Consider the following 27,788-nt stretch of genomic DNA (forward strand, 5'->3'; position numbering starts at 1 on the left):
TGACGACATTGTCATTGCCACCACTACTTGGGAAGAACATGTTAATCTTTTGAAGCAACTTCTGACTAAATTTTCTGACGCAGTTGTCACTATCAATTTATCAAAGACGAAATTATTGAGGAGAGAAATCAAATTTCTTGGTCACATCATATCAACTAAAGGCATTTATACAGACTCAAGAAAAATTGATGCAATAAAGAATTTTCCATCCCCACAGAATCGTAAACAACTCAAAGCCTTTCTTGGTCTATCTTCATTCTTTAGGAAATTTGTACCCTACCACCTTCTTAACAGTCCACATCATCTATCTTTACTCAAAAGAAATAATATTTGGAAATGAACAGAGTTCTGTCAGACAGATTTTGAAGCGATTAAGAATGATTTAGTTAAAGCACCGTTGTTATGTCGCCCTGACATGACGTCAGACTTTTGCCTAGTAACAGATGCAAGTTCCTATGGGCTCGGAGCATTTTTATTCCAAATTCATGTAGAAAATGAACAGACAGTCATGAAACCTATAAGTTTTGCTAGCCGCACGCTCACTGAATGCGAAAAGTCTTATTCAGTGACCCAGTGCGAAACACTTGCCATAGTATGGGCCTTTCGCAACTTTCGCTACTTTCTATAGGGAAAACGTACTAAGCTTTATACTGATCATCAAGCTCTTTCTTTCCTGCTATCATGCAAGTTATTACATCCACGTCTTGCACGCTGGTGTGCATCACTACAAGAATATGATTTTGATATTATATATATAAAAGGAGAATCCAACATTATAGCCGATGCTCTATCTCGTTTGCCACAAGGCTTACAAGAATTTTCAGATGTGACAGAACAAACATCAGATTTCAAAATTTTACTCATGTATGACGGTACATTTGCACCTTACTACAAAAACATGTGCAGGAAGTTAGCCATATTGCAGGACAATGATCCCAGGTGGATCCTGATAAAGAATAAATTACGTGCAGGAACAGACCCACATCTTGAAAAATATTACACATTACACAAAGAAGTATTATTTCACTGATGAAACCCTGAATCACAGCATTGGTGTGTTTGCTTACCTGAAGCTCATGTTAATGATTTTATTTTATTTACACACAGAACTTGGGGACACTATGGTGTAACCGAATGTACAGATAAGATTATAAAATATTGCTGTTTTCCAAATTTAAGGCGAAGAGTATTGAGTAATATTATGAAATGCATCATATCTTAATCGCACAAGCATGAATGAATTGCACCCAACCATACCTAAGAGGCCATTACAGCTAATTTCTTTAGATATTGCAGGACCCTATCCACAAGCACGTGGAGGAATGAAATACATCCTTGCTGTGTTAGATGTTTTCACAAAGTATTTAAAATTATATACTTTATGTTCAGTTCCTACCACTGCTATTACCAGATGTCTATTAACAGATTATTTTGTAAGAATAGGAAAACCTGAAGTTATGATCACGGATAATGCAGCATATTTTTCCAGTTTAAAATGGAAGACTTTTATTGAAGAACAGAATGTTAAACATATTTTAATTTCAAGATTTCACGCGGCAGGAAACCCAGTAGGAAGAACATTTCGGGAATTTGGACAGTTTATGAGAACACACACACCAGAGAAACACACAAAATGGGTAGAATACCTAGCACCATTTGAACAAATAGTGAACAATTTAACTCACATTTCTACTGGATACACACCAACTGAATTAATTATGGATAAAACTGAAAGAAATGAATGGACAGACCCTCTACCTAAATTTACAGCAACAACAAATCATGTTAGTTTAGAAGAAAAGGTAAGACAAGCTTACACAACATTATGTGACAAAGCTAAGGAAAGAAAGCAGAAATATGACAGAGGTGTCAGGAAAGCACAAACATTTCAAGTTGATGAGTTAGTTTTACTAATAATACATCCTAAACCCACAAAACTGAAACATTTAAACAGGAATTGCAAATATTCCACACCCTGGCTGTTATTCATTAGAATAGCCATTAACAAATAAACCCAGAGGTCTACATCCACACAGACATTAGAAAAAATACATATAGTAAAATGTTAGCTAATGAGAAGAAGATAATTAATATGATATACAGTTATGATGAGCCTACATTTAAATTATACAGATACTTACAATCTAATGAATGCAGGTAAGTCTGGAAAGCAATGTGAACCATCCAATAGCTAATTAGATATTTGGTTATAAGAGGAGTTGCTATTGAGGCATATACACATTAGAGGTGGCAGAGTTGATCAGAATTATTTTCTTTAGGAGGCATGTGACAATAGTAATGTTGTTATGAGTGATGTGAGTGACTGAATGAGATGAGTGAATGTAATTTTAGTTAATAGAGGATAAATAGTAATATGGAGAGAGGTAAATGGAATATAAGATGAGAAAAGGGTATTATTATTATTATTGTTGAAGTAAAAAAGTAAATGATTATGAATAAGAGGAATATATATATATATATATATATATATATATATATATATATATATATATATATAATGCTGAGGAATAAGTATGTTATTTCATGAAGAATGAGTACTGGATAGGTGAGAATGTTATGAGTAATTGAGAATATGTTGAGAGGAGAGAAACTAGATTTGAACGCTATATCACATGTACTCATGGAATACAGAATGAAAGTTGTTTGTTGTTGTGGTCTTCAGTCCTGAGACTGGTTTGATGCAGCTCTCCATGCTACTCTATCCTGTGCAAGCTTTTTCATCTCCCAGTACCTACTGCAACCTACATCCTTCTGAATCTGCTTAGTGTATTCATCTCTTGGTCTCCCTCTACGATTTTTACCCTCCACGCTGTCTTCAGGTTGGCGTAAAAGACAAGCTCATCACCTGTCGTAGGCAGTGAGGTGTTTCCTGTGCCCTCATTGACCATTTATACCCCGGTAGACGCCACCAAAGTAGTGGAAAGAATATTATTTATTGAAAGATTGGTATGCCTGAGATAATAACTTTTGTGATGTCTTATATATTCTTATAACTAAAGGTGAAAGTATAGATTTATGTGGAAAGAATTATTTACAGCAGCCACTGTTGGAAATATACCAGAAGGTTTAAATCTATAACACTTTAACACTAAACTAATGGGAACTTGTAATCAAATATTTGGAGTTATGTAGGCTTGACAATTCAGATTGGAAGAATTATTTAAGAGAACATATTTAGCAGTCATCTAATGACATAATTATAGCTCATCTACTGTACTGAACTAATGCACCATTAAATAGAAAGGAGAATAAGGAGAAAACAAAAGTCAGACCCCTGTTGTAGCTCATACTCTCATCCCTCCCTTAGAAAAATTTATACATGTTGATGAAATATTTGACATTATATAATTCGTGATTATCTGAGAGTATGGAGAGACATACACACATATTTATTTATGAATAGAATTTTACAGGTGTCACAAGGTAAATACAGAATGGATATACAGTATGGAACACAACAGCAACTATCAACGAAGATTTATTTATTTATTAAGTAAAACATTTATTTATACTGCTTGATACTCATGAAAGGAAGAAGATGAAATACACAAACTTTATAGGAACATGATTGACTGGAACTATATATAAATATATATATATATATATATATATATATATATGCACTTACCACACTGATGTACATACTTGTAGGATCATAAGATATTTACAGGGGCACTGCTCTTAGAAACCGTAATAGAGGGGTACCACACTTAGAAACAGCAATAGTGGGGACCGGTATTATGTATAGGAACTTTTACATTATATTAACATGTATTTTATTTATCATATTTTATTTTATGTGGTCCACTGTAGGAGATGACTTTACTAGTATTTATGAAGTAGTTAGCAACCATCCCATGAACCTATCCTCCTACAGAAGGCTGTCTTGAAGCTTGAAATATGTGTAAATTTTATTCCAGGAAGCAAGATGAATTTTAAGTTTAATATTCTAGCGAGTTGCCACAATTATCTTCAAATGTTGCAAGTGTAACGAAAGGGAAAGGAACAAAAATAAAGGAATGAAAGGAAAAAGAATAAGCTAACAAATAAATTAAATAAAATGTATATTTTAATCTGAGTGTAGTGTAATTAACATGTCAGCACGATGATATTGAATGTAACGTAAACATTTACTATATTTATCATTTAATTCTGTAAATGTACTATATGACAACAATGTAACTATCTCATGTAATGATTAATTGTAAATATTTGTATATTTATGTACTTACTATATCAAGAAATGTGTTTTAAGATGTTAATGAACTGCAAAGGACTTGTGCATGTAGCACATGATTCATATAAATGGAACTGAAAATGCTAAGAAGAAACCAACGTGATGGAACACTGGTCAAGAAATATTTACGTAGTGTCAATATATCTTGAAGTGTATGGTGTAGTGGAAGTCGGCAGGTCTTCAGGTTGGCGTAAAAGACAAGCTCATCACCTGTCGTAGGCAGTGAGGTGTTTCCTGTGCCCTCATTGACCATTTATACCCCGGTAGACGCCACCAAAATTCGACTGCTGGAGATCACAATTTCGTGTTGACACATTGAACAAACTTTGGATTTTCTTCAAGTCACCCACAAGAGATCCAGGCAGTACCCACACACACTCAGAATCCGATACTACGTTTAAAGACATTGGAGCAATATAATAGAAACATTTATTGTTCGAATTAATTCCATTGTAAATACTCACGTGAACTGAATTCAAACGCTGTGCTAAGCAACGATAAAACGCTGCAATTCAAAGACATTAATGTTACGACTCCTAAAGAAGATACACACCAAAAAGACTCTATACAAAGACTGATATGCAAACAGCATTGTGCTCAGAAATATTTTTTGTAATATGTAAATTTCTTATTTTCTCATATATATATATATATATATGTATGTATCTATGTAAATTTTCTATACTACCGCGCTCGCTTGCGGAGCGTGTCAGTAGAGGAGGCATTGTAATGGTACTTTGACTACAGCGCCTCCGCCAATACAAAGATATAATTTACGATCGCGCACGCAGAAGAGCGCTGCGCCAGCGACCGATTTTTATAAATAATTTTGTTCGTCTTTTTACTTTTTGCGTAGGTTTTTGTTTTTAACAACTAATTGATTACACTCTCTCTCTTGTCTTCATACGAAAGACGTGTATTTTTCGGCGATGTGTTGAATGTGCTTTTGGGTGGAAATTAAAATTATATTACAAAGCGATGTTGTTTCAATAGTGATTCGAGGTGGTTATCGCCAAATTTGTAAATTGATCATGACAGTGACAACTTGAAAAAGTTTTCAACAGACGGAGAAAAGTGAAAGACGGGTCGGCCTACAAGAGAAATTAGGAGGACAGCCATGAAGACTATATTGTAATTAATACTGCGTATCTAACAAGATTATAAGGTAAATTTCAATTACTTTCTGATGCCATTTCCGTACAGTCGCTTTTTGTAGTGTTGCCGACCCAGTCTGCCATGCACGGTCAAATTACAGCACGATCTCAATCAATAATACGAAGTCCGCCTTATCCGTAACTGAAACCACCAAAATTCAAAACCCAATCAGATTTTCTATTTTATATTTCTCACGGCAGAACCCCGAGGAAAAGGAAACACTACAATATCAACAAGCGGTGTTCGGCGAATCATAGCCGACTATGGGGCACATACTGTGGTACATCCACAATAAAACGGCTCAAAAGGCCCTGAGCACTATGGGGCTTCTGAGATCATCGGTCCCCTAGAACTTAGGACTACTTAAACCTAACTAACCTAAGGACAACACACACATCAACGCCCAAGGCAGGATTCGAACCTGCGACCGTAGCGGCCACGCGCTTCCAGACTGCAGCACCTAGAACCGCTGGGCCACCCCGGCCGCCCATGCACAATAATCACAACGTTTATATTGACCGAGATAGTGAGGCAAGTACATGTTTTTAAATGGGACGCTATACTTATCTTACCATCATGCGAGCGCTCTGGAAAAGACGTGTATAGTGATGTAACGCATGTTGCTATTGTGATTCAAACTTCGCTTAAAAGGCGCCGGGAAATATTGTACGATTGAAGGTCGAGTCGGTCGGAAGCGGCTGCAGACCGTAAACACGCCTCGCGCGACCCGCAGGCCGAGTTGCCGTGCTCTACGCAGCATGCACGGCCTACGCTACGTTGGTACATCCTCATCCGCCCTCTTTTAAGCAAAGTTTGAATCACAATAGCAAGATGCGATACATCACTATATGCGGTTTTCCAGAGCGTTCGAATGATGGTTAAAAAAGTACAGCGTCCCATGTACTTGTCTCATTATCTCGGTCAATATAAACGTTGTGATTATTGTGTATGTACCAACGTATGTGCCCCATAGTCCGCTATGATTCGCTGAAAACCGCATGCCGATACGTGCAATCGCCCCCGGAATAAAGGGGTGTTACGTCTTACGTGACTCACCCTGTATAGAAAGACATGATATAATAATTCACGAGTAACTTTGACCACTTACTCAGCGATGTGAAATGTCTAACAGACGACGAAGTTAACTTCAAATACTAACCAAAGTTTTATCTCCTTGATAATCCATTCCACTGCACAGAACAACATCTGAATTTTTAACGCTAAAACGGACCTGTATATGTGACAGCGAACGATAGTGAGACGGAGGGAGAACTGACATGAAGAGAAGAAAGAATCAGAACATGTAAAAAAAAGCTTAAATTTCATTAAAAAAGACACTAATGTAAGTTGATTTGTCCCGCATCGAAACAAGAGGTCGTATGTAATACGCAAATAACCAACTAGTTAACTAACACCTGTTCACGGAATCTGATCCTAGTTGTTGCGATTCTACTCGGATTGAAATACAACAGGGGAATCCTCATCTATGTTCCCTGGAAATCAATAAATGCATTTCTGTTCCATCACACACACACACACACACACACACACACACACACACACACACACACACACGCATAATATATATGCGAATTCACACAGACATACACACTTATTTCATGTAATTCGCTGGAGGATGCAGCCGGGCAACACGTGCCCTAGTTTTACTAGGCCCGTGCTGCGCTATAATTCACTTCCGGTCGGGCTGATAAAGCCCGGTCCACACGCAACGATCTGTCTGCGCAGACATCGGCGCAGATGTCTGTACATGCAAAAGAACGCTGCAAATGTGGTGTGTTCAGACGACACAAACCCCAATCTACTACTCGCCCGCCATCTGTCGGTGTAGAACAGAAATATCAGTGGCAAGCGACTACGCTCCTCGTAAACTTAATTCAGTTATTTTGAAATATAGAAATGGAGGAAGTTCTATTGTGGTTGTTGTGGTCTGTGTTCGCAACTTGTGTTGTAAAAACCATTCAGACCAACCGCAGGAAACAGAGAAAGCGGTCAAAATGGTGTAGACAGTGGCTGCTAAAGCGAAAGCAGTTTTCTCACGTAAATTTACTGCGAGAGTTCCAGGGCGAACCTAACGACTGGCGAAATTATTTGCGGATGGATGTCGAAACTTATAATTATCTCTTAAAGCTTGTAACCCCTCATATTATGAGAAAAAAATACATGTATGAGAAGGGCAATTTCTCCTCATGAGCGACTGGCGGTAACATTAAGATTCCTAGCAACAGGAAGGAGCTACAAGGATTTGGAATTTTCAACTGCAATATCGAAACAAGCGTTGAGTGAAGTAGTACCCAACACATGTGAAGCTATTTACGCTGTCCTGAAGGATGAGTTCATGAAGGCAAGTCAAGTAAATTAAGTCTGTCAAGTTACAGATAATATTTTTGGTGCTGTAGGCGTGTTTGAAACACAGTAGGCCTATATTATTAGAGATTATATACCTACATGGCCAATGAGCTATGGTTTACTTTGTTTCTGAGTAGGCATTTTCAGTTCGCTACTGTGTGGAAGCAACCTGTTACAAACTTTTATTCCAGGATACAAAACTCCTACACCAAATCTTCTAGATTTCTGAACTTTGGATAACTCTTTTCGGTAAACAGTTCGCAACGATTTTTTTTATTACTGTTTCTCTGTTTGCCGCGGCGTCAATTGCCCGCAATTTTTCAATTAGAGCATTGTATGCTGCTGACTTTTTGTCTCGGTCACTATATTCTTTACTTTTAATCTACCACAAACATGGGTGGTTGCTATATATTTCAATGAATTCACTTACAAACTCTCGAGAACACTGTCGAGTATCACCCATTTTAATGCCCTGTGCGCACAAATACAAACACTAGACTGAGCAAACAGCTGTTTCGCGCCAGATTTGCGGCGATCTCCTGTCCACACGCTCCATCTTGTCTGCGCAGATGTGGTTAGAACCCACAGATTTGAGAGGTTTCGCTCAAATCTCCAACTCCAACTTACAGGTTTGCCCACACCTCAGGTTGGTGCAAATCTTCTGTCCACACGCAACGATCTGTCTGCGCAGAAGTGATGTGCGCAGACATTTGCGCAGACAGATCGTTGGGTGTGGACGGGCCTTAAGGCGCGCTGGCGCTCTGCGAGAGCGTAGCGTCCGGAAGTTGTGGTTGCGATAAGCGCTACTGGGGTCCAGCTGGGGTTCGCTCTGCGAACGTCGAGGTGTGCGGACGCATAGCTCTGTGTGTCTCGCTGGGCGTTGGCTTGCTACGTTCACTTGTGTTAACGTGCCACAGCAATGCCTCTGCGAAGTGCATGGCGTCGTCGCTGGCGGCGCAGTGTACCAGTGTATCGCAGTTTGAAGGCGATTGATAGTGACTTGGCTGGGCAGTTTAATAAACAGCAATTGATTGGAGGTCCAAATGTTTTTCGTGGACTGCATCTGAACTTCACTTGTGATGTTCAGGCTGTGTTTGGAGGCAGTACATGGCTCACACTGGCTGTTGTATGGGGCAACCAAGCAGATTATGGTGGCCTTGAAGCTTTTCCAGATGCTAACATATTGGCTTGGAAAACATGGAGTATAGCAGAGACCACAGGACTGTTGTTATTTCATGTAATTCGTGCAGTGTAATTTGATGCCAGATTAGGCACTCGCCGATCGCCTAACTATTCGTCTCCCATCCTAATTTCAGGTACTTGCGGTTGACTAGTAACCTGTCGCTGCAGATGGAATTCCTTTGCAAGTAATAATGTTCACACGTTTTAACAAACGCTACAGCCTTGGACGAGATATCTTGAACCGACATTGGTTTTTGAATTTTAGACCTCTCATCGGCCTGATGTTCTCAGGCATGCCCGTGCGTTTCATCGTCTCCATGTAAGCGGAGACATGAGACGAAGACAGTCGTCTGTATTCCCTAGGCTGCTGAATAATTTACTCATTTTCGGCGCCCTTTCGTCGTAATCTCTTGAAATGGGCTTCGTTCTTTGAATACACGTAATATATATTTTCCAGAATGTCTGTTTCGCCGTAGTTGATTAAACAGCTTCATTATGTATTGTATACTCTTCACTAATTAGAGCATACTCGAAAGCTAATCGTTTTTGGCATGTTGGCAGGAATGTTGCGCTACTAGAGCAGTGCTTGGGCCGGATGTTACTGGGACAAAGCCTCTCCCTTGGGACATCTTTCTTCTTGCCGCTGTTCCAAGCCGCAAAGGTAAATTGTGTATCTATAGTTCGGTGGATATGATATACCATCTACTAGGGTCATCATTTCTCGGTAAACCTTCGAACCGATCTGTTTTGTCCACTGACCTCATCGTCAAGGGAACCGTGAGGTTCTTCACAATCGAGAACAGATCTTGTTTAATATTCTCCTTGTTTTATTATTCAAGTGTGGCCGCAGAAACAGAATGTCTTGTTAGGATGCCACGGGGATGACTGCGGATATATTTGCGTCATATAGAGAGTTTATACGCTTCTACGACTTTACTGTACCAGATTCTCATACGATATTTGCCAGATTTGGTACTTTAGCATGCAGACATCGTCTGCAACCCACAGCTTGGACAACATTTTCCTTGATTTTTATTGCTTAACGGAACAAAATTGTGCTATTACTATAATGACAAGACATATGATGAAGTATCGAGGTTGCAGACGACGGAATTATGGAAGCGGCTCAGTATCTGCTGTATTAGTTTTTCCATGAAGGAGTTTCGAGGTGAAATGTGCATGTGAATAAGAAGCACATCATATAGCAATTGTTGGATTTTATGGAAAATGAGACTTTTGCCTGTAGAATGAAATTACATGAATGTGAGCAAGGCGTCACTTGAGGCTCTTCGTGTTTCCTCTTTACAGATATTTTTATCTGGATCGATGTGTAGTGCGTGCCCACCTTACGTCGTATTTACCAACGAAATGTAGTCACATTCACAAGTTGTTTAGAATTATGTATGAGCATACCTATTTTTCAGAGATTACACCTCAGTTTTCCAGGAAATTTACAAAGTGAGTTGATATTCAGGATGGCACGGAAAGTATCATGCTTTCAGAAATGTTTACATAACCTTTAATAAACTAAACATATCAATGGTTCTCTTGTTTACATGAATCATCAGCACGTGTAACTCAGCGAGGGTTCAATATATGTTAGCGATGTCCTACTTGTTGACGTACCACCTCTTCGATGTCCATTGTGATGTTTCCGACCACTCCGCAAAACAAGTCATGCGTGATTCTGTGGAGAACTGTTGTGACAGCCACGCGCAGTAGCGTTAGATCACGTGGATTCTTGCGGTAGCCGTCTCCTTCGAAGACCCTACAGGAAATAATCACAGATATTAATATCCGGGCTGAATAACGGCCACATTGAACGCCTTGAAAACGTTCTGGATATCGACAGTTATCACACGGGGCCCGAATGTTCGTGCAGGACATTTAGAATAACATTATTTATAGGAGGGCGAGGTCCATGTCGCATAGGTAACGTTGTTGCTTAACGTTGCGGAAGTTATCGTCATGCAACATGTCGATGGAGCGCACACTGTTAACTGGGCCATTGAAAGAGCTCTGTCAGATGCTTCCTTAGCTGGAAATGGCACTCTATACACTCACTATAAATTTTTTACCCCGTGTACATCAGGGGTTTTAACTGCCTTAAATTTGCTATTGTGCCTTCTGTTGTTGCCGTTATCACGTTATCAGAGAATTATCCGTTGTTTTGAATCATAATATCAACATTTACTAAAGCTGCTGAAGTCGCAAAATGTTATCGCAGTGCCCTGTCATTTTCCGTCAGATTCTGCAATATTAATTTTTTCTGGAAATAATTTCACTCACAAGGAAAGGCCTCAGACACGGCCAACCGATTCGGCTCCAGTTTTGCAGGTTGCTTGTGTACAACCTAAAACGAAGGAATCTAACATATTTTGGGTCAACACCCCCGCAATTTTGAGAACATCACCCCTAAAGGTTATGACGAGCAATCGACTCAGAATTGGAGGGATCGATGTCTAGTTGTAAATAGAGCATTTTTCATAATCAGGTATGGGGTCCGCAAAAGCAAACTTTTCTAGAAATCGAGGAAAGAAACTTTTACAACTGCCGCTTCTGTACCCTCATGCTGAACGCGTTTCGCCATCAGCGGCGATAGCGCAACGGATAGCCGGCACGGTGGCTTAGCGTGTTCGGTCAGAGGGGTAGCTGCCCTCTGTAATAAAAAAAACTGAGTTTATCGATCAACAACGAACTTAAAAGGTTGTCTTACGACGTTCGCCCCGAGCAGTTGCGAATGAGATTTAAAAAAAAAAAAAAAATGGCTGGGAATCGGAGAACCCGGTTTCGTATCTCGAAGAAATCTGCCGGGTGTTCTTCTTTTCGTTTGTATTTTTCCATATCTCAATTGATAGGGAGAGGAGGGTTAATAAGGTATGTTAATCAATAAAGCATGATGATAATAATAACGTAGGCAAACTAATTTCCCAAACGCCGTGTGTTAGTAAAGTATTAAACTTTTAAGCCTTGTCACATGAAAACAACTCCGAGTAACAGTGCTGCGAATTCCTCACGAGGGATCACAGATAGCCAACCTCGCGACGCTTGTTTACAACGAGGCACGGCACGGAATGCACGCGGGGAGAGTTATATTGCCGCGGTGGCCTCTTCGTCATATCATAGTTGTGAACATGGAAGAGTGAAGCCGTCCAGCACGAGCCTTATAGAAGTCTATCGGAAAGAGTTGTTTTCCGTCATTAGGCTGCCGCGAACCTCGTGGATACATATAGTGATTTTTCTATCGTTAATGCGCCGAATGAAATACGTTTTGTGAATGAATACAGTGTTCTTCCGTAAGTAACATATGGCAAGTACGTACGCAGTTTGTAGTAATTAGCTCGTTTGTTTATGCCGTAGTAACTAGTTATTGTTTGTTGTGTCATATCTTTCAGGTGCATAATCTCAATAATGGAGAATGTACACCCTTCGACTAGCGCTGTAATATATAGTCGGGAGCCTGTCACAGGCGATGGTAAGCGGGAAGTTACCGACGCTGTGTTTTGTTTTGTAGAATTGTTGCAAGACAGATGGATTATAAATGCACTACCGGAAGCACGCAGTTCTGTTTCTCGGCGTTCCAGATTGATAGGAGCGTCTATCGTCTAGCGCTTATTGGATTTGACGAACGAAATGACTTTTGTTGATACTGAAGTACTATACCATGAAGACGAAGCAGAAGGTGATTCAGTGGAAGATAACCCAACTAGTGAATTGCAAAATGGTCAAACATTTTGGAAATCTCCACGTCACTGGGAATATGTGCTTCATCTGTTCCCGATGAGTATTAAGAACCGGTTACTAAACGATTGAACTACGGCGCTACACCCCTTGAAGTAAAAGTAAAGGCTGTAGCACTAGCCAGGAATCATCCAAACTGGAACTTACAAACATTGCAAAACAATGGAGCAACAACAGCCCTGAAAAGGAAGAAGGACTTGAAATTGTGGGAAAGTGATATCGTTAAAGGAGGGACAAGATACGACGAATACCAGGCGATAAATAAGTGGATATACGACAGATTTGTCGAATCTCGTTGTCGTAACGAGAATTTAACAACGATAATACTTCAGGACTGGGCTGTAGGTGCAGCGCTTCAATACACGGCCAACGAGGAATTAACGTTTGCTGCATCATTATCTTGGGCAATAAATTTCAAATCGGAGTACAAAATTCGTCAACGGCACTTCACTAAATACGTTTCTCATAAGGAGGTACAAAATATAGTAGATACACAGAAAGTAACAGCTCTTTTCAACACGCAAACGGCGTCACTTATGACCTATTTTAATCGTGATTGCGTGATCAACACCGATCAAACAGGATGCGACTATCGGGTGAACATTCGACGCACGTTATCGCATAAGGGAGAAAAAGTTACCCTTGTCGCAGTTGGTAGTAAAAACTAACACATTCGTACACGGCGCAATATGCCATCACAGCCTCTGGAAAAGTGTTGCCTAAGGTTTTCCTGTGTTTACAAGGACGAATGTCACATTTGGTCCTCGGGTTATAGAAGGGGTCAATCGTTTAACCGACTCGTTGAAAAATGATTACATTACCTGCTCCATATCCGGGAAACTGACGAATGCGATTTACAGAACATTTCTTGAGAATGTTTTAAAACCAAACGTTTCTGATACCAAGTTTTGTCTAATATTGGATTCCTGGAGTGGACAAATTAATACTACAACATATGACACAATGTTTATAGATGGCGAGGGTCAGCCGACGTGCACAGTAAAAGTAATATCGCCAAACTGCACACCTTTGTGCCAGCCGTGTGATGTTTATTTCTATCGACAGGTTAAAAACTTTATTTCCAGGCTTCAGAATTGCAGTGTGCTTCTGGAAACCCAGCGGGAATTGCACAACCGCACGGATGCAATAACTATTCACAGCATAATTCATAACCAACTTTCAGCACCGATTTTTCATGCAATGATATCGTATGCGTGGTACGCATCAAAATTAATTCCCGAAAAAGACATATTTTTTAATGTAACCCAAGTTTATTTTCCGCCTACTCTTCGGAAGAAACACTGTAGCTGTCGAAAGATTGCATTCATTAGATGTTCTTGGTGCCGTGAGTGTATTTGTTTCGAATGTTTATATGTCAAGTACCACCCATCTAGTTGTTCGAAGGAAAGTGAGGACACTTAACGTTGACTAGAAGACCCATTCTAAAGTAACCTGGAGTATCATTTTAGTTGTTTACTATCCCAAGAGGTTTGAGAAATTTATTTGCCTACCTTATTATTATCATTCCTTATTGATTTACTTACCTCATTAACCCTCCTATCCGTATCAGTTGAGGTGTTGAAAAATACAAGCGGAAAGAAAAACATCGGGTAGGGTCCTCCGATTCCTTGGCCGTTGCGATATCGGTGCTGCCTGCGGTACAGAAGTGGCAGTTGTAAAGGTTTCTTACATCGATTTCTGGAAAAGTATGCGTTTTCGGACCCCATTCTTGATGATGAAACATGCTCTATTTACAATTATCTATCGTTCCCGCCATTTTTGAGTCGGTTGCTCGTCATAACCTTTAGGGGTGATTTTCTCAAAAACGCGGGGTTGGTGACCGAAAATATCTTAGATTCCTTCGTTTTAGGTTGTACACAAGCGACCTGCCAAATATGAGCCGAATGGGTTGGCCGTGTCTGAGGCCTTCCCCTTGTCAGTATGAAGTTTTGTCTGAAGCGAACGACGTGAGATGCATTTCGGATGAAGCCCCCTCATGGATGTCGTGGGACTTTGTGTCAATGCCACTCTCATAGCATCGCTATCCTCTGGAGAGCAGAGCGTGTTGGAAAGAGGCCGCTTTTGCTCTAAACTATTGCCGTTATCTTCATATTTTATGGTTAGTCGATAAATTGTGTGTATGCAACGGGCCCACCTCGTACAAAAATGAACACCAAAACATCGCTGAGTCTCTGCCGCACTCTTCGGTTCCACGTAAAGCAGCACAGTCTTCACTTCCTGGTCTAGCGCCAAGCGGTCTTTGTTCACCATTTTACTGGGTTGAAGCGATGGGGATACGCATTCATGATACTGACAAGTGCTGTGTTCTGATGAACGATGCGTGAACTACGGCTTCTTTCCGATGAACTATGCACAATCTACGGCCATATGTCCCAACATTCCAACATTTGCAACCTGAAAATGCAGTTATTATTAGGCAATGTCAGTTTATAACATTTCATTACATAGTTTAATTCTTAATTTCTTTGCGTGTTTTTGGTTCTTGCATTGTTTAATTCATAAATTTCGGGCGTATTATAGTATTTGAGAGTTGTAGCATCGTGTTTTAGTACCCGAATAGTGTAATTTCGCGTAGTCGTTTGTCTACTGTTTTGTTTTGAACGGCCAGTGTCGGTTGGTCGCAGTCAGTGTGCTCCCTGCCGCCGTTGGATAAGCAGCTGCAGCAGCAAGTCGTATACTCCTAGCTCACTCATTTGTTACATAGTTTAATTCTTAATTTCTTTGCGTGTTTTTGGTACTTGCATTGTTTAATTCATAAATTTCGGGCGTATTATAGTATTTGAGAGTTGTAGCATCGCGTTTTAGTACCTGAATAGTGTAAATTCGCGTAGTCTCCTTCCGCCGCCGAGCAGTGTCAGCAATGCGCAAGTAGCAGCATTACTGCATTTACTAGGCAATCTTGTATTTTAATAACCGTTTAAATTTTGTCGATTTGTTTGCGCTCTCTGTAGATTAGTTCAGACGTTCTTTGCAAAACAGTTTTTAGCATGGATAGGGACTGCAACTGCTGTGTTCGGATGCAGGCTGAGTTGGCATCCCTTCGCTCCCAGCTTCAGGCAGTGTTGGCTTGGGTCACACAGCTTGAGGCTGTTGCCAATGGGCATCACTGTGGGGGTCCGGATGGGGGTTTGTCGGGGACGGCCAGCTCGTCCCACGCATCCCCTGATCGGACTACGACTGTGGTTGCCCGGGATACTGCCCGCATTGAGGCTGATCCCTCACCTGTGGTAGAGTGGGAGGTCGTTTCAAGGTGTGGCAGGGGGTGAAAGACATTCCGGAGGGCTGAACGGAAAGCCTCTCCAGTTTGTCTGACGAACCGGTTTCAGGCTCTGTCTCAGGCTGATACTGATCTTCGGCCTGACATGGCTGCTTGTCCTGTTCCAGAGGTTGCCCCTCAGTCTGCAAGATCCGGGCAGTCGCAGAGGGTGGGCTTACTGGTAGTTGGGAGCTCCAACGTCAGGCGCGTAATGGGGCCCCTTAGGGAAATGGCAGCAAGAGAGGGGAAGAAAACCAATGTGCACTCCGTGTGCATACCGGGGGGAGTCATTCCAGATGTGGAAAGGGTCCTTCCGGATGCCATGAAGGGTACAGGGTGCACCCATCTGCAGGTGGTCGCTCATGTCGTCACCAATGATGTGTGTCGCTATGGATCGGAGGAAATCCTCTCTGGCTTCCGGCGGCTATCTGATTTGGTGAAGACTGCCAGTCTCGCTAGCGGGATGAAAGCAGAGCTCACCATCTGCAGCATCGTCGACAGGACTGACTGCGGACCTTTGGTACAGAGCCGAGTGGAGGGTCTGAATCAGAGGCTGAGACGGTTCTGCGACCGTGTGGGCTGCAGATTCCTCGACTTGCGCCATAGGGTGGTGGGGTTTCGGGTTCCGCTGAATAGGTCAGGAGTCCACTACACGCAACAAGCGGCTACACGGGTAGCAGGGGTTGTGTGGCGTGGGCTGGGCGGTTTTTTAGGTTAGATGGCCTTGGGCAAGTACAGAAAGGGCAACAGCCTCAACGGGTGCGGGGCAAAGTCAGGACATTCGGGGACCAAGCAGCAATCGGTATTGTAATTGTCAACTGTCGAAGCTGCGTTGGTAAAGTACCGGAACTTCAAGCGCTGATAGAAAGCACCGAAGCTGAAATCGTTATAGGTACAGAAAGCTGGCTTAAGCCAGAGATAAATTCTGCCGAAATTTTTACAAAGGTACAGACGATGTTTAGAAACGATAGATTGCATGCAACCGGTGGTGGAGTGTTCATCGCTGTTAGTAGTAGTTTATCCGGTAGTGAAGTAGAAGTGGATAGTTCCTGTGAATTATTATGGGTGGAGGTTACACTAAACAACCGAACTAGGTTAATAATTGGCTCCTTTTACCGACCTCCCGACTCAGCAGCATTAGTGGCAGAACAACTGAGAGAAAATTTGGAATACGTTTCACATAAATTTTCTCAGCATGTTATAGTCTTAGGTGGAGATTTCAATTTACCAGATATAGACTGGGACACTCAGATGTTTAGGACGGGTGGTAGGGACAGAGCATCGAGTGACATTATACTGAGTGCACTATCCGAAAATTACCTCGAGCAATTAAACAGAGAACCGACTCGTGGAGATAACATCTTGGACCTACTGATAACAAACAGACCCGAACTTTTCGACTCTGTATGTACAGAACAGGGAATCAGTGATCATAAGGCTGTTGCAGCATCCCTGAATATGGAAGTTAATAGAAATATAAAAAAAGGGAGGAAGGTTTATCTGTTTAGCAAGAGTAATAGAAGACAGATTTCAGACTACCTAACAGATCAAAACGAAAATTTCTGTTCCGACACTGACAATGTTGAGTGTTTATGGAAAAAGTTCAAGGCAATCGTAAAATGCGTTTTAGACAGGTACGTGCCGAGTAAAACTGTGAGGGACGGGAAAAACCCACCGTGGTACAACAACAAAGTTAGGAAACTACTGCGAAAGCAAAGAGAGCTCCACTCCAAGTTTAAACGCAGCCAAAACCTCTCAAACAAACAGAAGCTAAACGATGTCAAAGTTAGCGTAAGGAGGGCTATGCATGAAGCGTTCATTGAATTCGAAAGTAAAATTCTATGTACCGACTTGACAGAAAATCCTAGGAAGTTCTGGTCTTACGTTAAATCAGTAAGTGGCTCGAAACAGCATATCCAGACACTACGGGATGATGATGGCATTGAAACAGAGGATGACACGCGTAAAGCTGAAATACTAAACACCTTTTTCCAAAGCTGTTTCACAGAGGAAGACCGCACTGCAGTTCCTTCTCTAAATCCTCGCACAAACGAAAAAATGGCTGACATCGAAATAAGTGTCCAAGGAATAGAAAAGCAACTGGAATCACTCAATAGAGGAGAGTCCACTGGACCTGACGGGATACCAATTCGATTCTACACAGAGTATGCGAAAGAACTTGCCCCCCTTCTAACAGCCGTGTACCGCAAGTCTCTCGAGGAACGGAGGGTTCCAAATGATTGGAAAAGAGCACAGATAGTCCCAGTCTTCAAGAAGGGTCGTCGAGCAGATGCGCAAGACTATAGACCTATATCTCTTACGTCGATCTCTTGTAGAAATTTAGAACATGTTTTTTGCTCGCTTATCATGTCATTTCTGGAAACCCAGAATCTACTATGTAGGAATCAACATGGATTCCGGAAACAGCGATCGTGTGAGACCCAACTCGCCTTATTTGTTCATGAGACCCAGAAAATATTAGATACAGGCTCCCAGGTAGATGCTATTTTTCTTGACTTCCGGAAGGCGTTCGATACAGTTCCGCACTGTCGCCTGATAAACAAAGTAAGAGCCTACGGAATATCAGACCAGCTGTGTGGCTGGATTGAAGAGTTTTTAGCAAACAGAACACAGCATGTTGTTATCAATGGAGAGACGTCTACAGACGTTAAAGTAACCTCTGGCGTGCCACAGGGGAGTGTTATGGGACCATTGCTTTTCACAATATATATGAATGACTTGGTAGATAGTGTCGGAAGTTCCATGCGGCTTTTCGCGGATGATGCTGTAGTATACAGAGAAGTTGCTGCATTAGAAAATTGTAGCGAAATACAGGAAGATCTGCAGCGAATAGACACTTGGTGCAGGGAGTGGCAACTGACCCTTAACATAGACAAATGTAATGTATTGCGAATACATAGAAAGAAGGATCCTTTATTGTATGATTATATGATAGCGGAACAAACACTGGTAGCAGTTACTTCTGTAAAATATCTGTGAGTGTGCGTACGGAACGATTTGAAGTGGAATGATCATATAAAATTAATTGTTGGTAAGGCGGGTACCAGGTTGAGATTCATTGGGAGAGTGCTTAGAAAATGTAGTCCATCAACAAAGGAGGTGGCTTACAAAACACTCGTTCGATCTATATTTGAGTATTGCTCATCAGTGTGGGATCCGTACCAGGTCGGGTTGACGGAGGAGATAGAGAAGATCCAAAGAAGAGCGGCGCGTTTCGTCACCGGGTTATTTGGTAACCGTGATAGCGTTACGGAGATGTTTAATAAACTCAAGTGGCAGACTCTGCAAGAGAGGCGCTCTGCATCGCGGTGTAGCTTGCTCGCCAGGTTTCGAGAGGGTGCGTTTCTGGATGAGGTATCGAATATATTGCTTCCCCCTACTTATACCTCCCGAGGAGATCACGAATGTAAAATTAGAGAGATTAGAGCGCGCACGGAGGCTTTCAGACAGTCGTTCTTCCCGCGAACCATACGCGACTGGAACAGGAAAGGGAGGTAATGACAGTGGCACGTAAAGTGCCCTCCGCCACACACCGTTGGGTGGCTTGCGGAGTATCAATGTAGATGTAGATGTAGATGAAAACAAGTTATACATTTTTAACAGCGTATGCGACATTCCTTCCGCTCTTATTGCCTGGGACAATTCGGAAAACTGAACTTATGACAAACAGCTTTACTGTTTACAGCTGTACACTTAGTTAAAAACCATTGCGCTCGAATTTCACTTTTCTACGTAGCAGGTTGTTCGCTTCTTTTTATGTGAGTATCTGTAAATGAAATGTGTCTGAATGACAGCGTGAGAGGTGGTGGTCTACGGTTTGAAAATTTCTTCTATATTCATATTTATTCATACTTTAAACAATTCTGTTTTAAAGGAGCACCTACTTCGAGATACAAATGTTTCTCCCAAAGCTAATCCTATATTAAGTGCATATATTTTTCGTAAAATCTGTGACCTCTGTCAGGCATGAATCACAGCAATAATTCAAATGCTTTGCAGTAAAGGCATGTCGTTTTCTCTCAGACTGTCTTCCATTTCCTCTATATCCATTACGACAGAAACTGCAGACTTTTCTTCTAATTTAGTGTGATATATGTTAAATTCCACATCTTTACGTTTTCAAATAACATAACAAAGAAAAGTTAAGGTGAAAGAGTGGTCAGAAACATAGCTCTCCCACATGTATATTCATTGTTATCTGTTATTCATGGTGCTTTAAATTACTACTCCACTATTGAATGAGTAAATAATTTTTAACATATAACAACTCATTTGAGCATTTATTGATCATCTGCATCATTATAGGAATAAAAAGCATGGATATTTAGTTCTCTGTTTAGTATCGTGTTAGGACATTTACATTTTACACTGTTGTTGATTGCGTACTCGGGAGACGAGCATTGGGGGATGTAAAATGTAGTGATTTGCATGTTTTGTTGTTGATGAAAGGAATGGAGGAATTAATAATGAATTTACTTTATTTTCAGAGGGCTAAGGGTGTGCAAGAAGTTGGTAAGGCTGGTAGCTACCTGATGCTAGTATTCTCAGTGCTGTTTATGTACTGCTGGTTCGGGGACGATCTTATTTCGGAGGTATGTACCAGTTTCGATAAATGATAAATAATAAATGGATTAATGCTGCGAGAATTCTTTCTCTTTAATATTATATTTTACTTCTGTTTTTCATTGTAGTCTGGTAGAAATGTTTCAACTGGCCTTATTTTGGTGCTTGAGTCTGATGATTGGTGTTACAGAGTCGTCAACTGTGACTAGTGCTTGTCTAGTGTAATGCTCACTCGGTGTTGTTGATTATGTCAGTGGAAAAACAGATAAGATGAATCCTGTTGTTATTATATGACCTATTCCTGATGAACAGCACCAAGTGGGTCAACCGCCTTAATGTTCCCATTGACAAAGTGCTCTCTGTCAATCAGCTTCATTCTTGGTCTCAGCAGGAGTGGTATAAAAAGGCGAGTGGTCTTATTAGTTACCAGGAACTTCGTCATTACGCTGTTAACTGTGCCACCTAAAAGATGAGTAACGCTAAGCAGACACTGGACCGTAAAATGCGATCATAGCATGATACATCATTCTCTGTATGTTTAAAAGCACCAAATGTCCATAAGAATCTTCTTCCGGCATCGTCTCTAAGCTTTACGAGCAAAGCATCATATATCAAACAGCATCTGCCTCCGGCACAGTCGCTCTCTGGAAACTGTTTGAAAATTCCTTCACTCGTTTCAAAAGCCTTCTGTTGAGTCAAATGGAAACAAAGAGGAGAAAATTTGTAGACTTATGCAGACAGTACTTCTTCCGCAATTCTACTGCTCTACCCTGTAGAGATTCGGAAGTAAAGTACTAGGACCCAAGAACCCTAAAACAATTTAACCAAGCTGGTATCCTTGGATTTTTCATGAATCGGTATTTCATGACGTTTGTGAGATTTTTAATAGTGTATGGAGAAAAATTAGCGACATATTTCGGAGAAACAGAATAGAAGGACAGCTAACAAAAGATCAAATTTCTCTGCCAAAGTGAAGAAATGGGTTCTGTATGATCAGCTGGCTTACGTGGATACTAGAGATGGGAAAAAGTGTTCTTTCTAGAGTACAGATTAGAACTCGTCACTCACAGGAATGATATACTTCTTTTTCATGACTCCGCACTCACTCACAGTAAGCCTGTTTCTTTATGTGATTTGGTCCTATCTTGTAAGAAAGTATGAAGATATTTTGTGTTATGTCTCTAGAAACTTTGAGAGATAAAATTTTTAAATATTGTCTGCCACAAAGACTATAAATATTACAAGAAAAATGGTAAATGTTTATATGAAGCGGAAAAATTTTAAGAGCGAAGACTGATGCTTGTTACATTTTGATACTTTTATTGGATAAAACGCTATGTACGAATTATAACGCAACTATAATTCCAATGTATCTGTAGTTATCAGTTACAGTCCTTGTTACCATATATGTACTCAAAAAGGAAAAATTTATTAGTATTGTCGTTTACAAATAAAATTTGACCCTTTTGAATCTATGTGAGTCTGTTTCTGTTCGCAGTGCATATTTGTCCTTTTGAAAATATTCATTCACTGAGTACTCTTTTGTGATACATAATACATTTACTATCAATTGATAGAGCGTTGCCCACAGAAATTTTCTTGTTTCTGACCAGTTTAAGGGATCGCTATTTCTAGGCAAATATCCCTGTCCTAAATATTTGTCCAATTCGACAATTGTCATACTTTTTGTGTCGTGACTGTCTCGAAGCTGATCAATAGTTCCGTCAAACTTCTCCCACGCTGAAGAAGTCTCGTTCATTGCGGTGGTAACTTGTCGAGAAATGAGCTGTGTTCTTTCTTGTTGAACAACCACGCAACAGCTTCCATATAGCAGTCCTGAAATGTTTTGTCTGCTGAAAATCTTTGTCTTTTGATTTCGGGGTCCAGTAACATTGACTGACCAATCAGTTCGTTTTTTGAGATAACACCAAACCGCTCTCATAACCCTTCAAGCAAATTATAAACCAATGAATCTGTTTCTTGAGGACACTCTTTATTTTTTCTGTACAAGATTTTAGTTACAATTCTATTAATATGGGCAAGATTTTCATTTTCGGAAGCGAGACTACTTTCTCTGAGGACACCTCTTTGGTTACATCATTGAAAACTTTCAAAATCTGTAAAGCCTGTTGCATTTTCTTCCAAGTCTATCTCTTTTAAGTTTCAGGTGATCGATTTTCCATCTAAATAGCGAGGCAAGAAATTATGGCATATTCATTTAAAGTAACTCTTTGCAACATTTCGTTAGTAGAGTTCCATTTAGTAGGAACATCTTGTTCCAGTTTCAGAGGGCATTTCTCTTTTGATTTTCTTACATTTCAGCAAGTTTGTTTAAGGCAGAGGGCTCTCCTTGAAAAACCCTTTTGACTCGGCAACAGTTTTTTGTATGGACTTCTGAATTTCGTGTTCCACAGTGAGATTTAAAGACTATGCGAAACATGGGATACGTTGAAGTTTGAGAAGCATGGCAGTTAATTTCATATTTGACGCATTGTCTTTTACTATGGAAGTGATTTTAAAACTGTAATTGTATTTGACAATAACAGACTTTCACCTGGTTGAGATGTTTTCTGCAGTGTGTCTGTCTTCTAATTGCGAACACTGTAAAACGTCTGACTTTAATTCACTCTTCTCGTCTACGAAATGTCAAGTGAGACTATAAAAACTTATGTTATTTACACACGTCCACGCATCAGACGTAAGGCGGATTACCCTTTCGGTGGCGAAATCATTTTCATTCTTATAGAATAACTCATGATACAAACTAGGAAATATATATATATATATATATATATATATATATATATATATATATATATATATATATGTGTGTGTGTGTGTGTGTGTGTGTGTGTGTCTTGAACTATAAACAAAGGATGGTAAATCATTACGAAAGGCTGTACATCTAATGCCATACATTTATATAAGATGAGCGGGTCTAAAAATTAAAACACTTAATTATTGGTTGTTGTAAATGGAAAGTAGTTGGGGCCGAGGGCATCACAACGCGAGATACATCAGGACTTGATCCAGAACCTGACGATACTGATGGCTGGATACGACGTGGGACTCAGTCTGCCTTTTGATAGCATACCTTCACCCGTGGTTTAAGCTGACGTCAGTGAGGAAAGGTCACGACAAATGATGTCTCGAATTTCTGCATCGATTGATGGCGATCTAGATCGGCTTCCACATCGCTCCAGGTGTATCGTAGGATGCTTCGATTTTACATGTCTCATACGTGTTTTATGGTGAGCCTGGAACCGGTGGGAATTATCTGCTGACATCAGCGCCAATTTCGTTTTAATTCCGTTTTGGTAAAACCGTACCGTACATCGCTCGTAATTCTTGCAGTCGAAGGCAATGTGGTTGACTTATTGTCGAGCTGGAGAAATTAAAATATTTACTATTAACATAGACATTTTAAATTGTAGAAGCTGAAAGTGACAATAAGTATACAAGGGTGAAACTTAAATAGTGACAACTATTTATTTACAGCTGGTACAAAATAGATACGGGTTTCAAAGTTTTGCTGACCTTCAAAGTAGTCATTAGCATTGTGTATAACCCGTTGCTCGAGATGCGGATGCCGTAGGACACTCTTAGCAGTGCCAGTTGTGTTGACAGTTCGAGCGGCGCGGTCTATTGGTTCAAATAGCTCTAAGCACTATGGGACTTAATATCTGAGGTCATCAGTCCCCTAGACTTAGAACTACTTAAACCTAACTACAGTAAGGACATCACATACATCCATGCCCGATGCAGAATTCGAACCTGAGACCGTAGCAGCAGCGCGGTTCCAGACTGAAGCGACTAGAACCGCTCGGACACAGCGGCCGGCCGCGGTCTATTGCCCGACGAGTTTGTAGCAGTTCCGAAGTGAATGCCGTGATGTGTTTCCTTCAGTTTAAACATCGAGTCGTAGGTCGTAGGTTGTGTTCCAGAAATGAACACCATAGAGACAGAAGTGGTGACACTTTCTGCAGGACCTGACTATCACATTGCAGGACAATGCTCAAGCACGTACACTACATGATGTTACTGATTTGTTTGACTGATGGGGCTGCTAAGTGCTATACCACCTACTGCACTGCCCTCGTAAGTTCAACTTCTAAACTCAAGGAAACACTTCACCGCATTCGCTTCACAATTATTATAAATTCGTCGGGCAATAGACCGCGCCACTCCAACTATCTTCACAACTGGCACTGCTAAGAGTATCTTACGTCTTCCACGTCGTTGGGGACGGGTTATACACAATGCTGGCGACTACTTTAAACGTCGGTAAAACTTTGAAACACTTATCTATTTTGTACCAGCTGTAAATAAATAGTTGCCACTATTAAAGTTCCAACCCTCGTACATGACGCACAGTCTGTTATCATAAGTTATAGAGTAGGATGTAGGACGTTGTGATCTGTGAAACCTAGACCCACAATCGTGGAGTTGTATCATATACAAGAAAGTTTTAAACAGTCGTTGTGTCTAATGAACGCGCTAACTGACAATACGCGAAGATTTCACTGCTGAAAGATATAAAAATTTTAAATAACGTGATATTAAATTTGGACTACATTACGTGGGAACAAGAGATAGCAGGATAACAGTGCGAATAAATGCTGTAAAAAACTATTCCAAATGAACCCTAAGGCGTGTGCTTTAGGTGCTACTAACTTGTCAACTCATGCAGCCTCTTGTTCTACCAGTGTGTCTGTATTGTTTCTGTGGAACACAGTTGGCCATCACTTTCAACTCATTTCGACGAACTCTGCCATATATGTCAGAGTATCGACATCCATGTCTTTCTTCTAGCGAACGTGGAGAAATGGCCCAAGCCAAGCATGCTCTCCAGTTCTGTAAACTTAGACTCAATTGTCCGAAGACACCAAAGAAGTAACAGATGAGAAGGTGCAGTAGCGACATGCGAACGCTTTGACTTACTACCTATAGTGTTACTTACATCCAGTGTTAATGAAGAAAAACAAGTCGAATATATGTTTGTAAAAATAAAATCCCTTAAAAAATTGTCCTAATCTCCATCCTCTAATGACGTCCGACAGTAGGCTGAATAGCCTGTTTCACAGCTAACCTTTCAGAACTCAATTCGACTTAGGAGCATGCAAACAATGCTAGTAGTATAAATATATTCTGTTCCACTTTGAAATTCAAGTGTGTAATTTGTTCTTCAAATGAACAGTGCTTCAGCTTGCAACTACCCATAATGCAGCCTGCACTCACACTCTCACACATATATTTGCCACGAAATCCACAAGCAAAGAAATTCGTACCAGGAATCAGCTCACAAAATTATATTTATAACTTTATCTCTAAAATATCCAAGGAATAAACCTCAACTGACAATGTACCAAGACCTTAAGTGTATCAGTGTAAATGAACTTGCAGTAGAGGCGGAAGAGATAATTTGGGAGACAATTTCCATTCGATTTCAGGACTTGGTAATCAAATTCCATGTATATACTACCAAACTAAATCTATTACACAATAAATATACTCCACAAGACCGGAAACCTGAAGGGAAAACCTGCACCTTGGTAAACGGAAGAGTTCATGAATCTCGGAGACACTGCACATAGCACCTACATTCGACCTCCTATTATTGAAAATAAAATTAATTACAAGCAGAAAGCAAACTGAGTCAATAAATCGGAGAGAAACGATAACTAAGGCATGCCAGTATATTAATCAAAATCACAAAGACCAGATGCTTTATGGAAAACCTTATGTGATCCATAGAAGTATAGGCAAAGCAGAAGCTGTAGCTGATCCCTTTGTCCCGATGAAGGAACTAGACCAGTACTTTACTTTAGCGATAACGGTAACTGAACGGTAAATAAGACGGTGACTTAGTCAATATTTCAAGGAGTTAAATGATGGTACCCGCCAAAAATTATGTCTTGTGATTACAAAGCCATCGAAAGTCCTTCAGATCACCTTTTACTTTACAGGACGGCCAAGCACTCCAAAAGATCAAGCTTATTGTTGATCTATTCTTTTCACAATAATTGCTGCTCCCTAAACCTTGAAGCTCTTGCCTGGACAACACAGCAGAAACACTCGTTCCCATCAGAATGCAAGCCCTAGAACTCCGATGGCTAAGAAGAGAAGTTAGATAAATTCTTGATTATAATTATTACCAAGTGGGCAGAAGATAGATAGGAAGATTGAGGAAAATCATCAGTTTCAGCCATGTACATTTTTATTTGTATTCAGTACATTGACATTGTTTACAACACGCCACAATAGCGCAGATGAAGTCGAGCCGCATAATTTCATACAGGACACGTTGTCTATCAAGTCGGGCACCTACCTCAAACTGCCTTACACAACCTACCTACATCTCAGCGCATGCGTGTCGGGTAAGATTTCTGTTATTCTGTCGTTCTCTTAACGCAAACCATAAGTCCTAGAGAAGAAATGAATAGGACCTTTAAATAGGAAATTTAATGTAGTTTAATTCTGTATGGCGGCACGGTTTCGCTGGGGACTGCGGATTTCGAGTTATTCAAGAAAAACTTAAAAAAGTAACTGTAAATGTGTTCCATCTCAGAAACAATTTGGAACAGGACATTTGTCCATATTTATTTTTTTGTTTCAAATGATTGTTCCTGTCACATCCCTGATCATTGACCATTGCCCTGAGACATACTGTGCTCATTGACTACTGACTACGTTAAAATAAATAAGTGTTACACATAACGTAATTTTTTTAAAAATCTGAACTCTGCTGGAGAGATGCTCACTGAGGAAAGCGAGTTGCAAGCTGTCACTGTGCCAAGACAGCAGAGAACAAAGCGACCCTCACGTCGCCATGTGATCTGCTCTTTGCAATCACATCTGTGAGAATGGTGGGGAGCAGCGAGATGCCTTGCAGTCCGATCCATGAAACTGGTGGGGAGAAGTGAGCCAGTGAGCTACATTGTGATCCGGCCAATGAGATTGGTGAGGAACAGCGAGCAAGTGCGGCGTCTTGGCACCGATTGGTGAGAGTACTCGGAGGACAGAACTATTGGGAGTAGACTGATGCCTGGGTCACTTTGCGATATGCTCCCACCACATGGTGGCTGAAGATCGCAGCTTATATGGTTTGCTAACTACACATTCCAAGTGAGATGCTGAGTAAAAGGATAAGAAATACCAACTGACTCAAAAGTTTGTAAACGTTTATTGAACTTCTGAAATGTGAGGTTTTCTTTGCAAATCACG

The sequence above is a fragment of the Schistocerca serialis genome, chromosome 8 (genome assembly GCF_023864345.2).
Source record: "Schistocerca serialis cubense isolate TAMUIC-IGC-003099 chromosome 8, iqSchSeri2.2, whole genome shotgun sequence".
NCBI lineage: Eukaryota > Metazoa > Arthropoda > Insecta > Orthoptera > Acrididae > Schistocerca > Schistocerca serialis.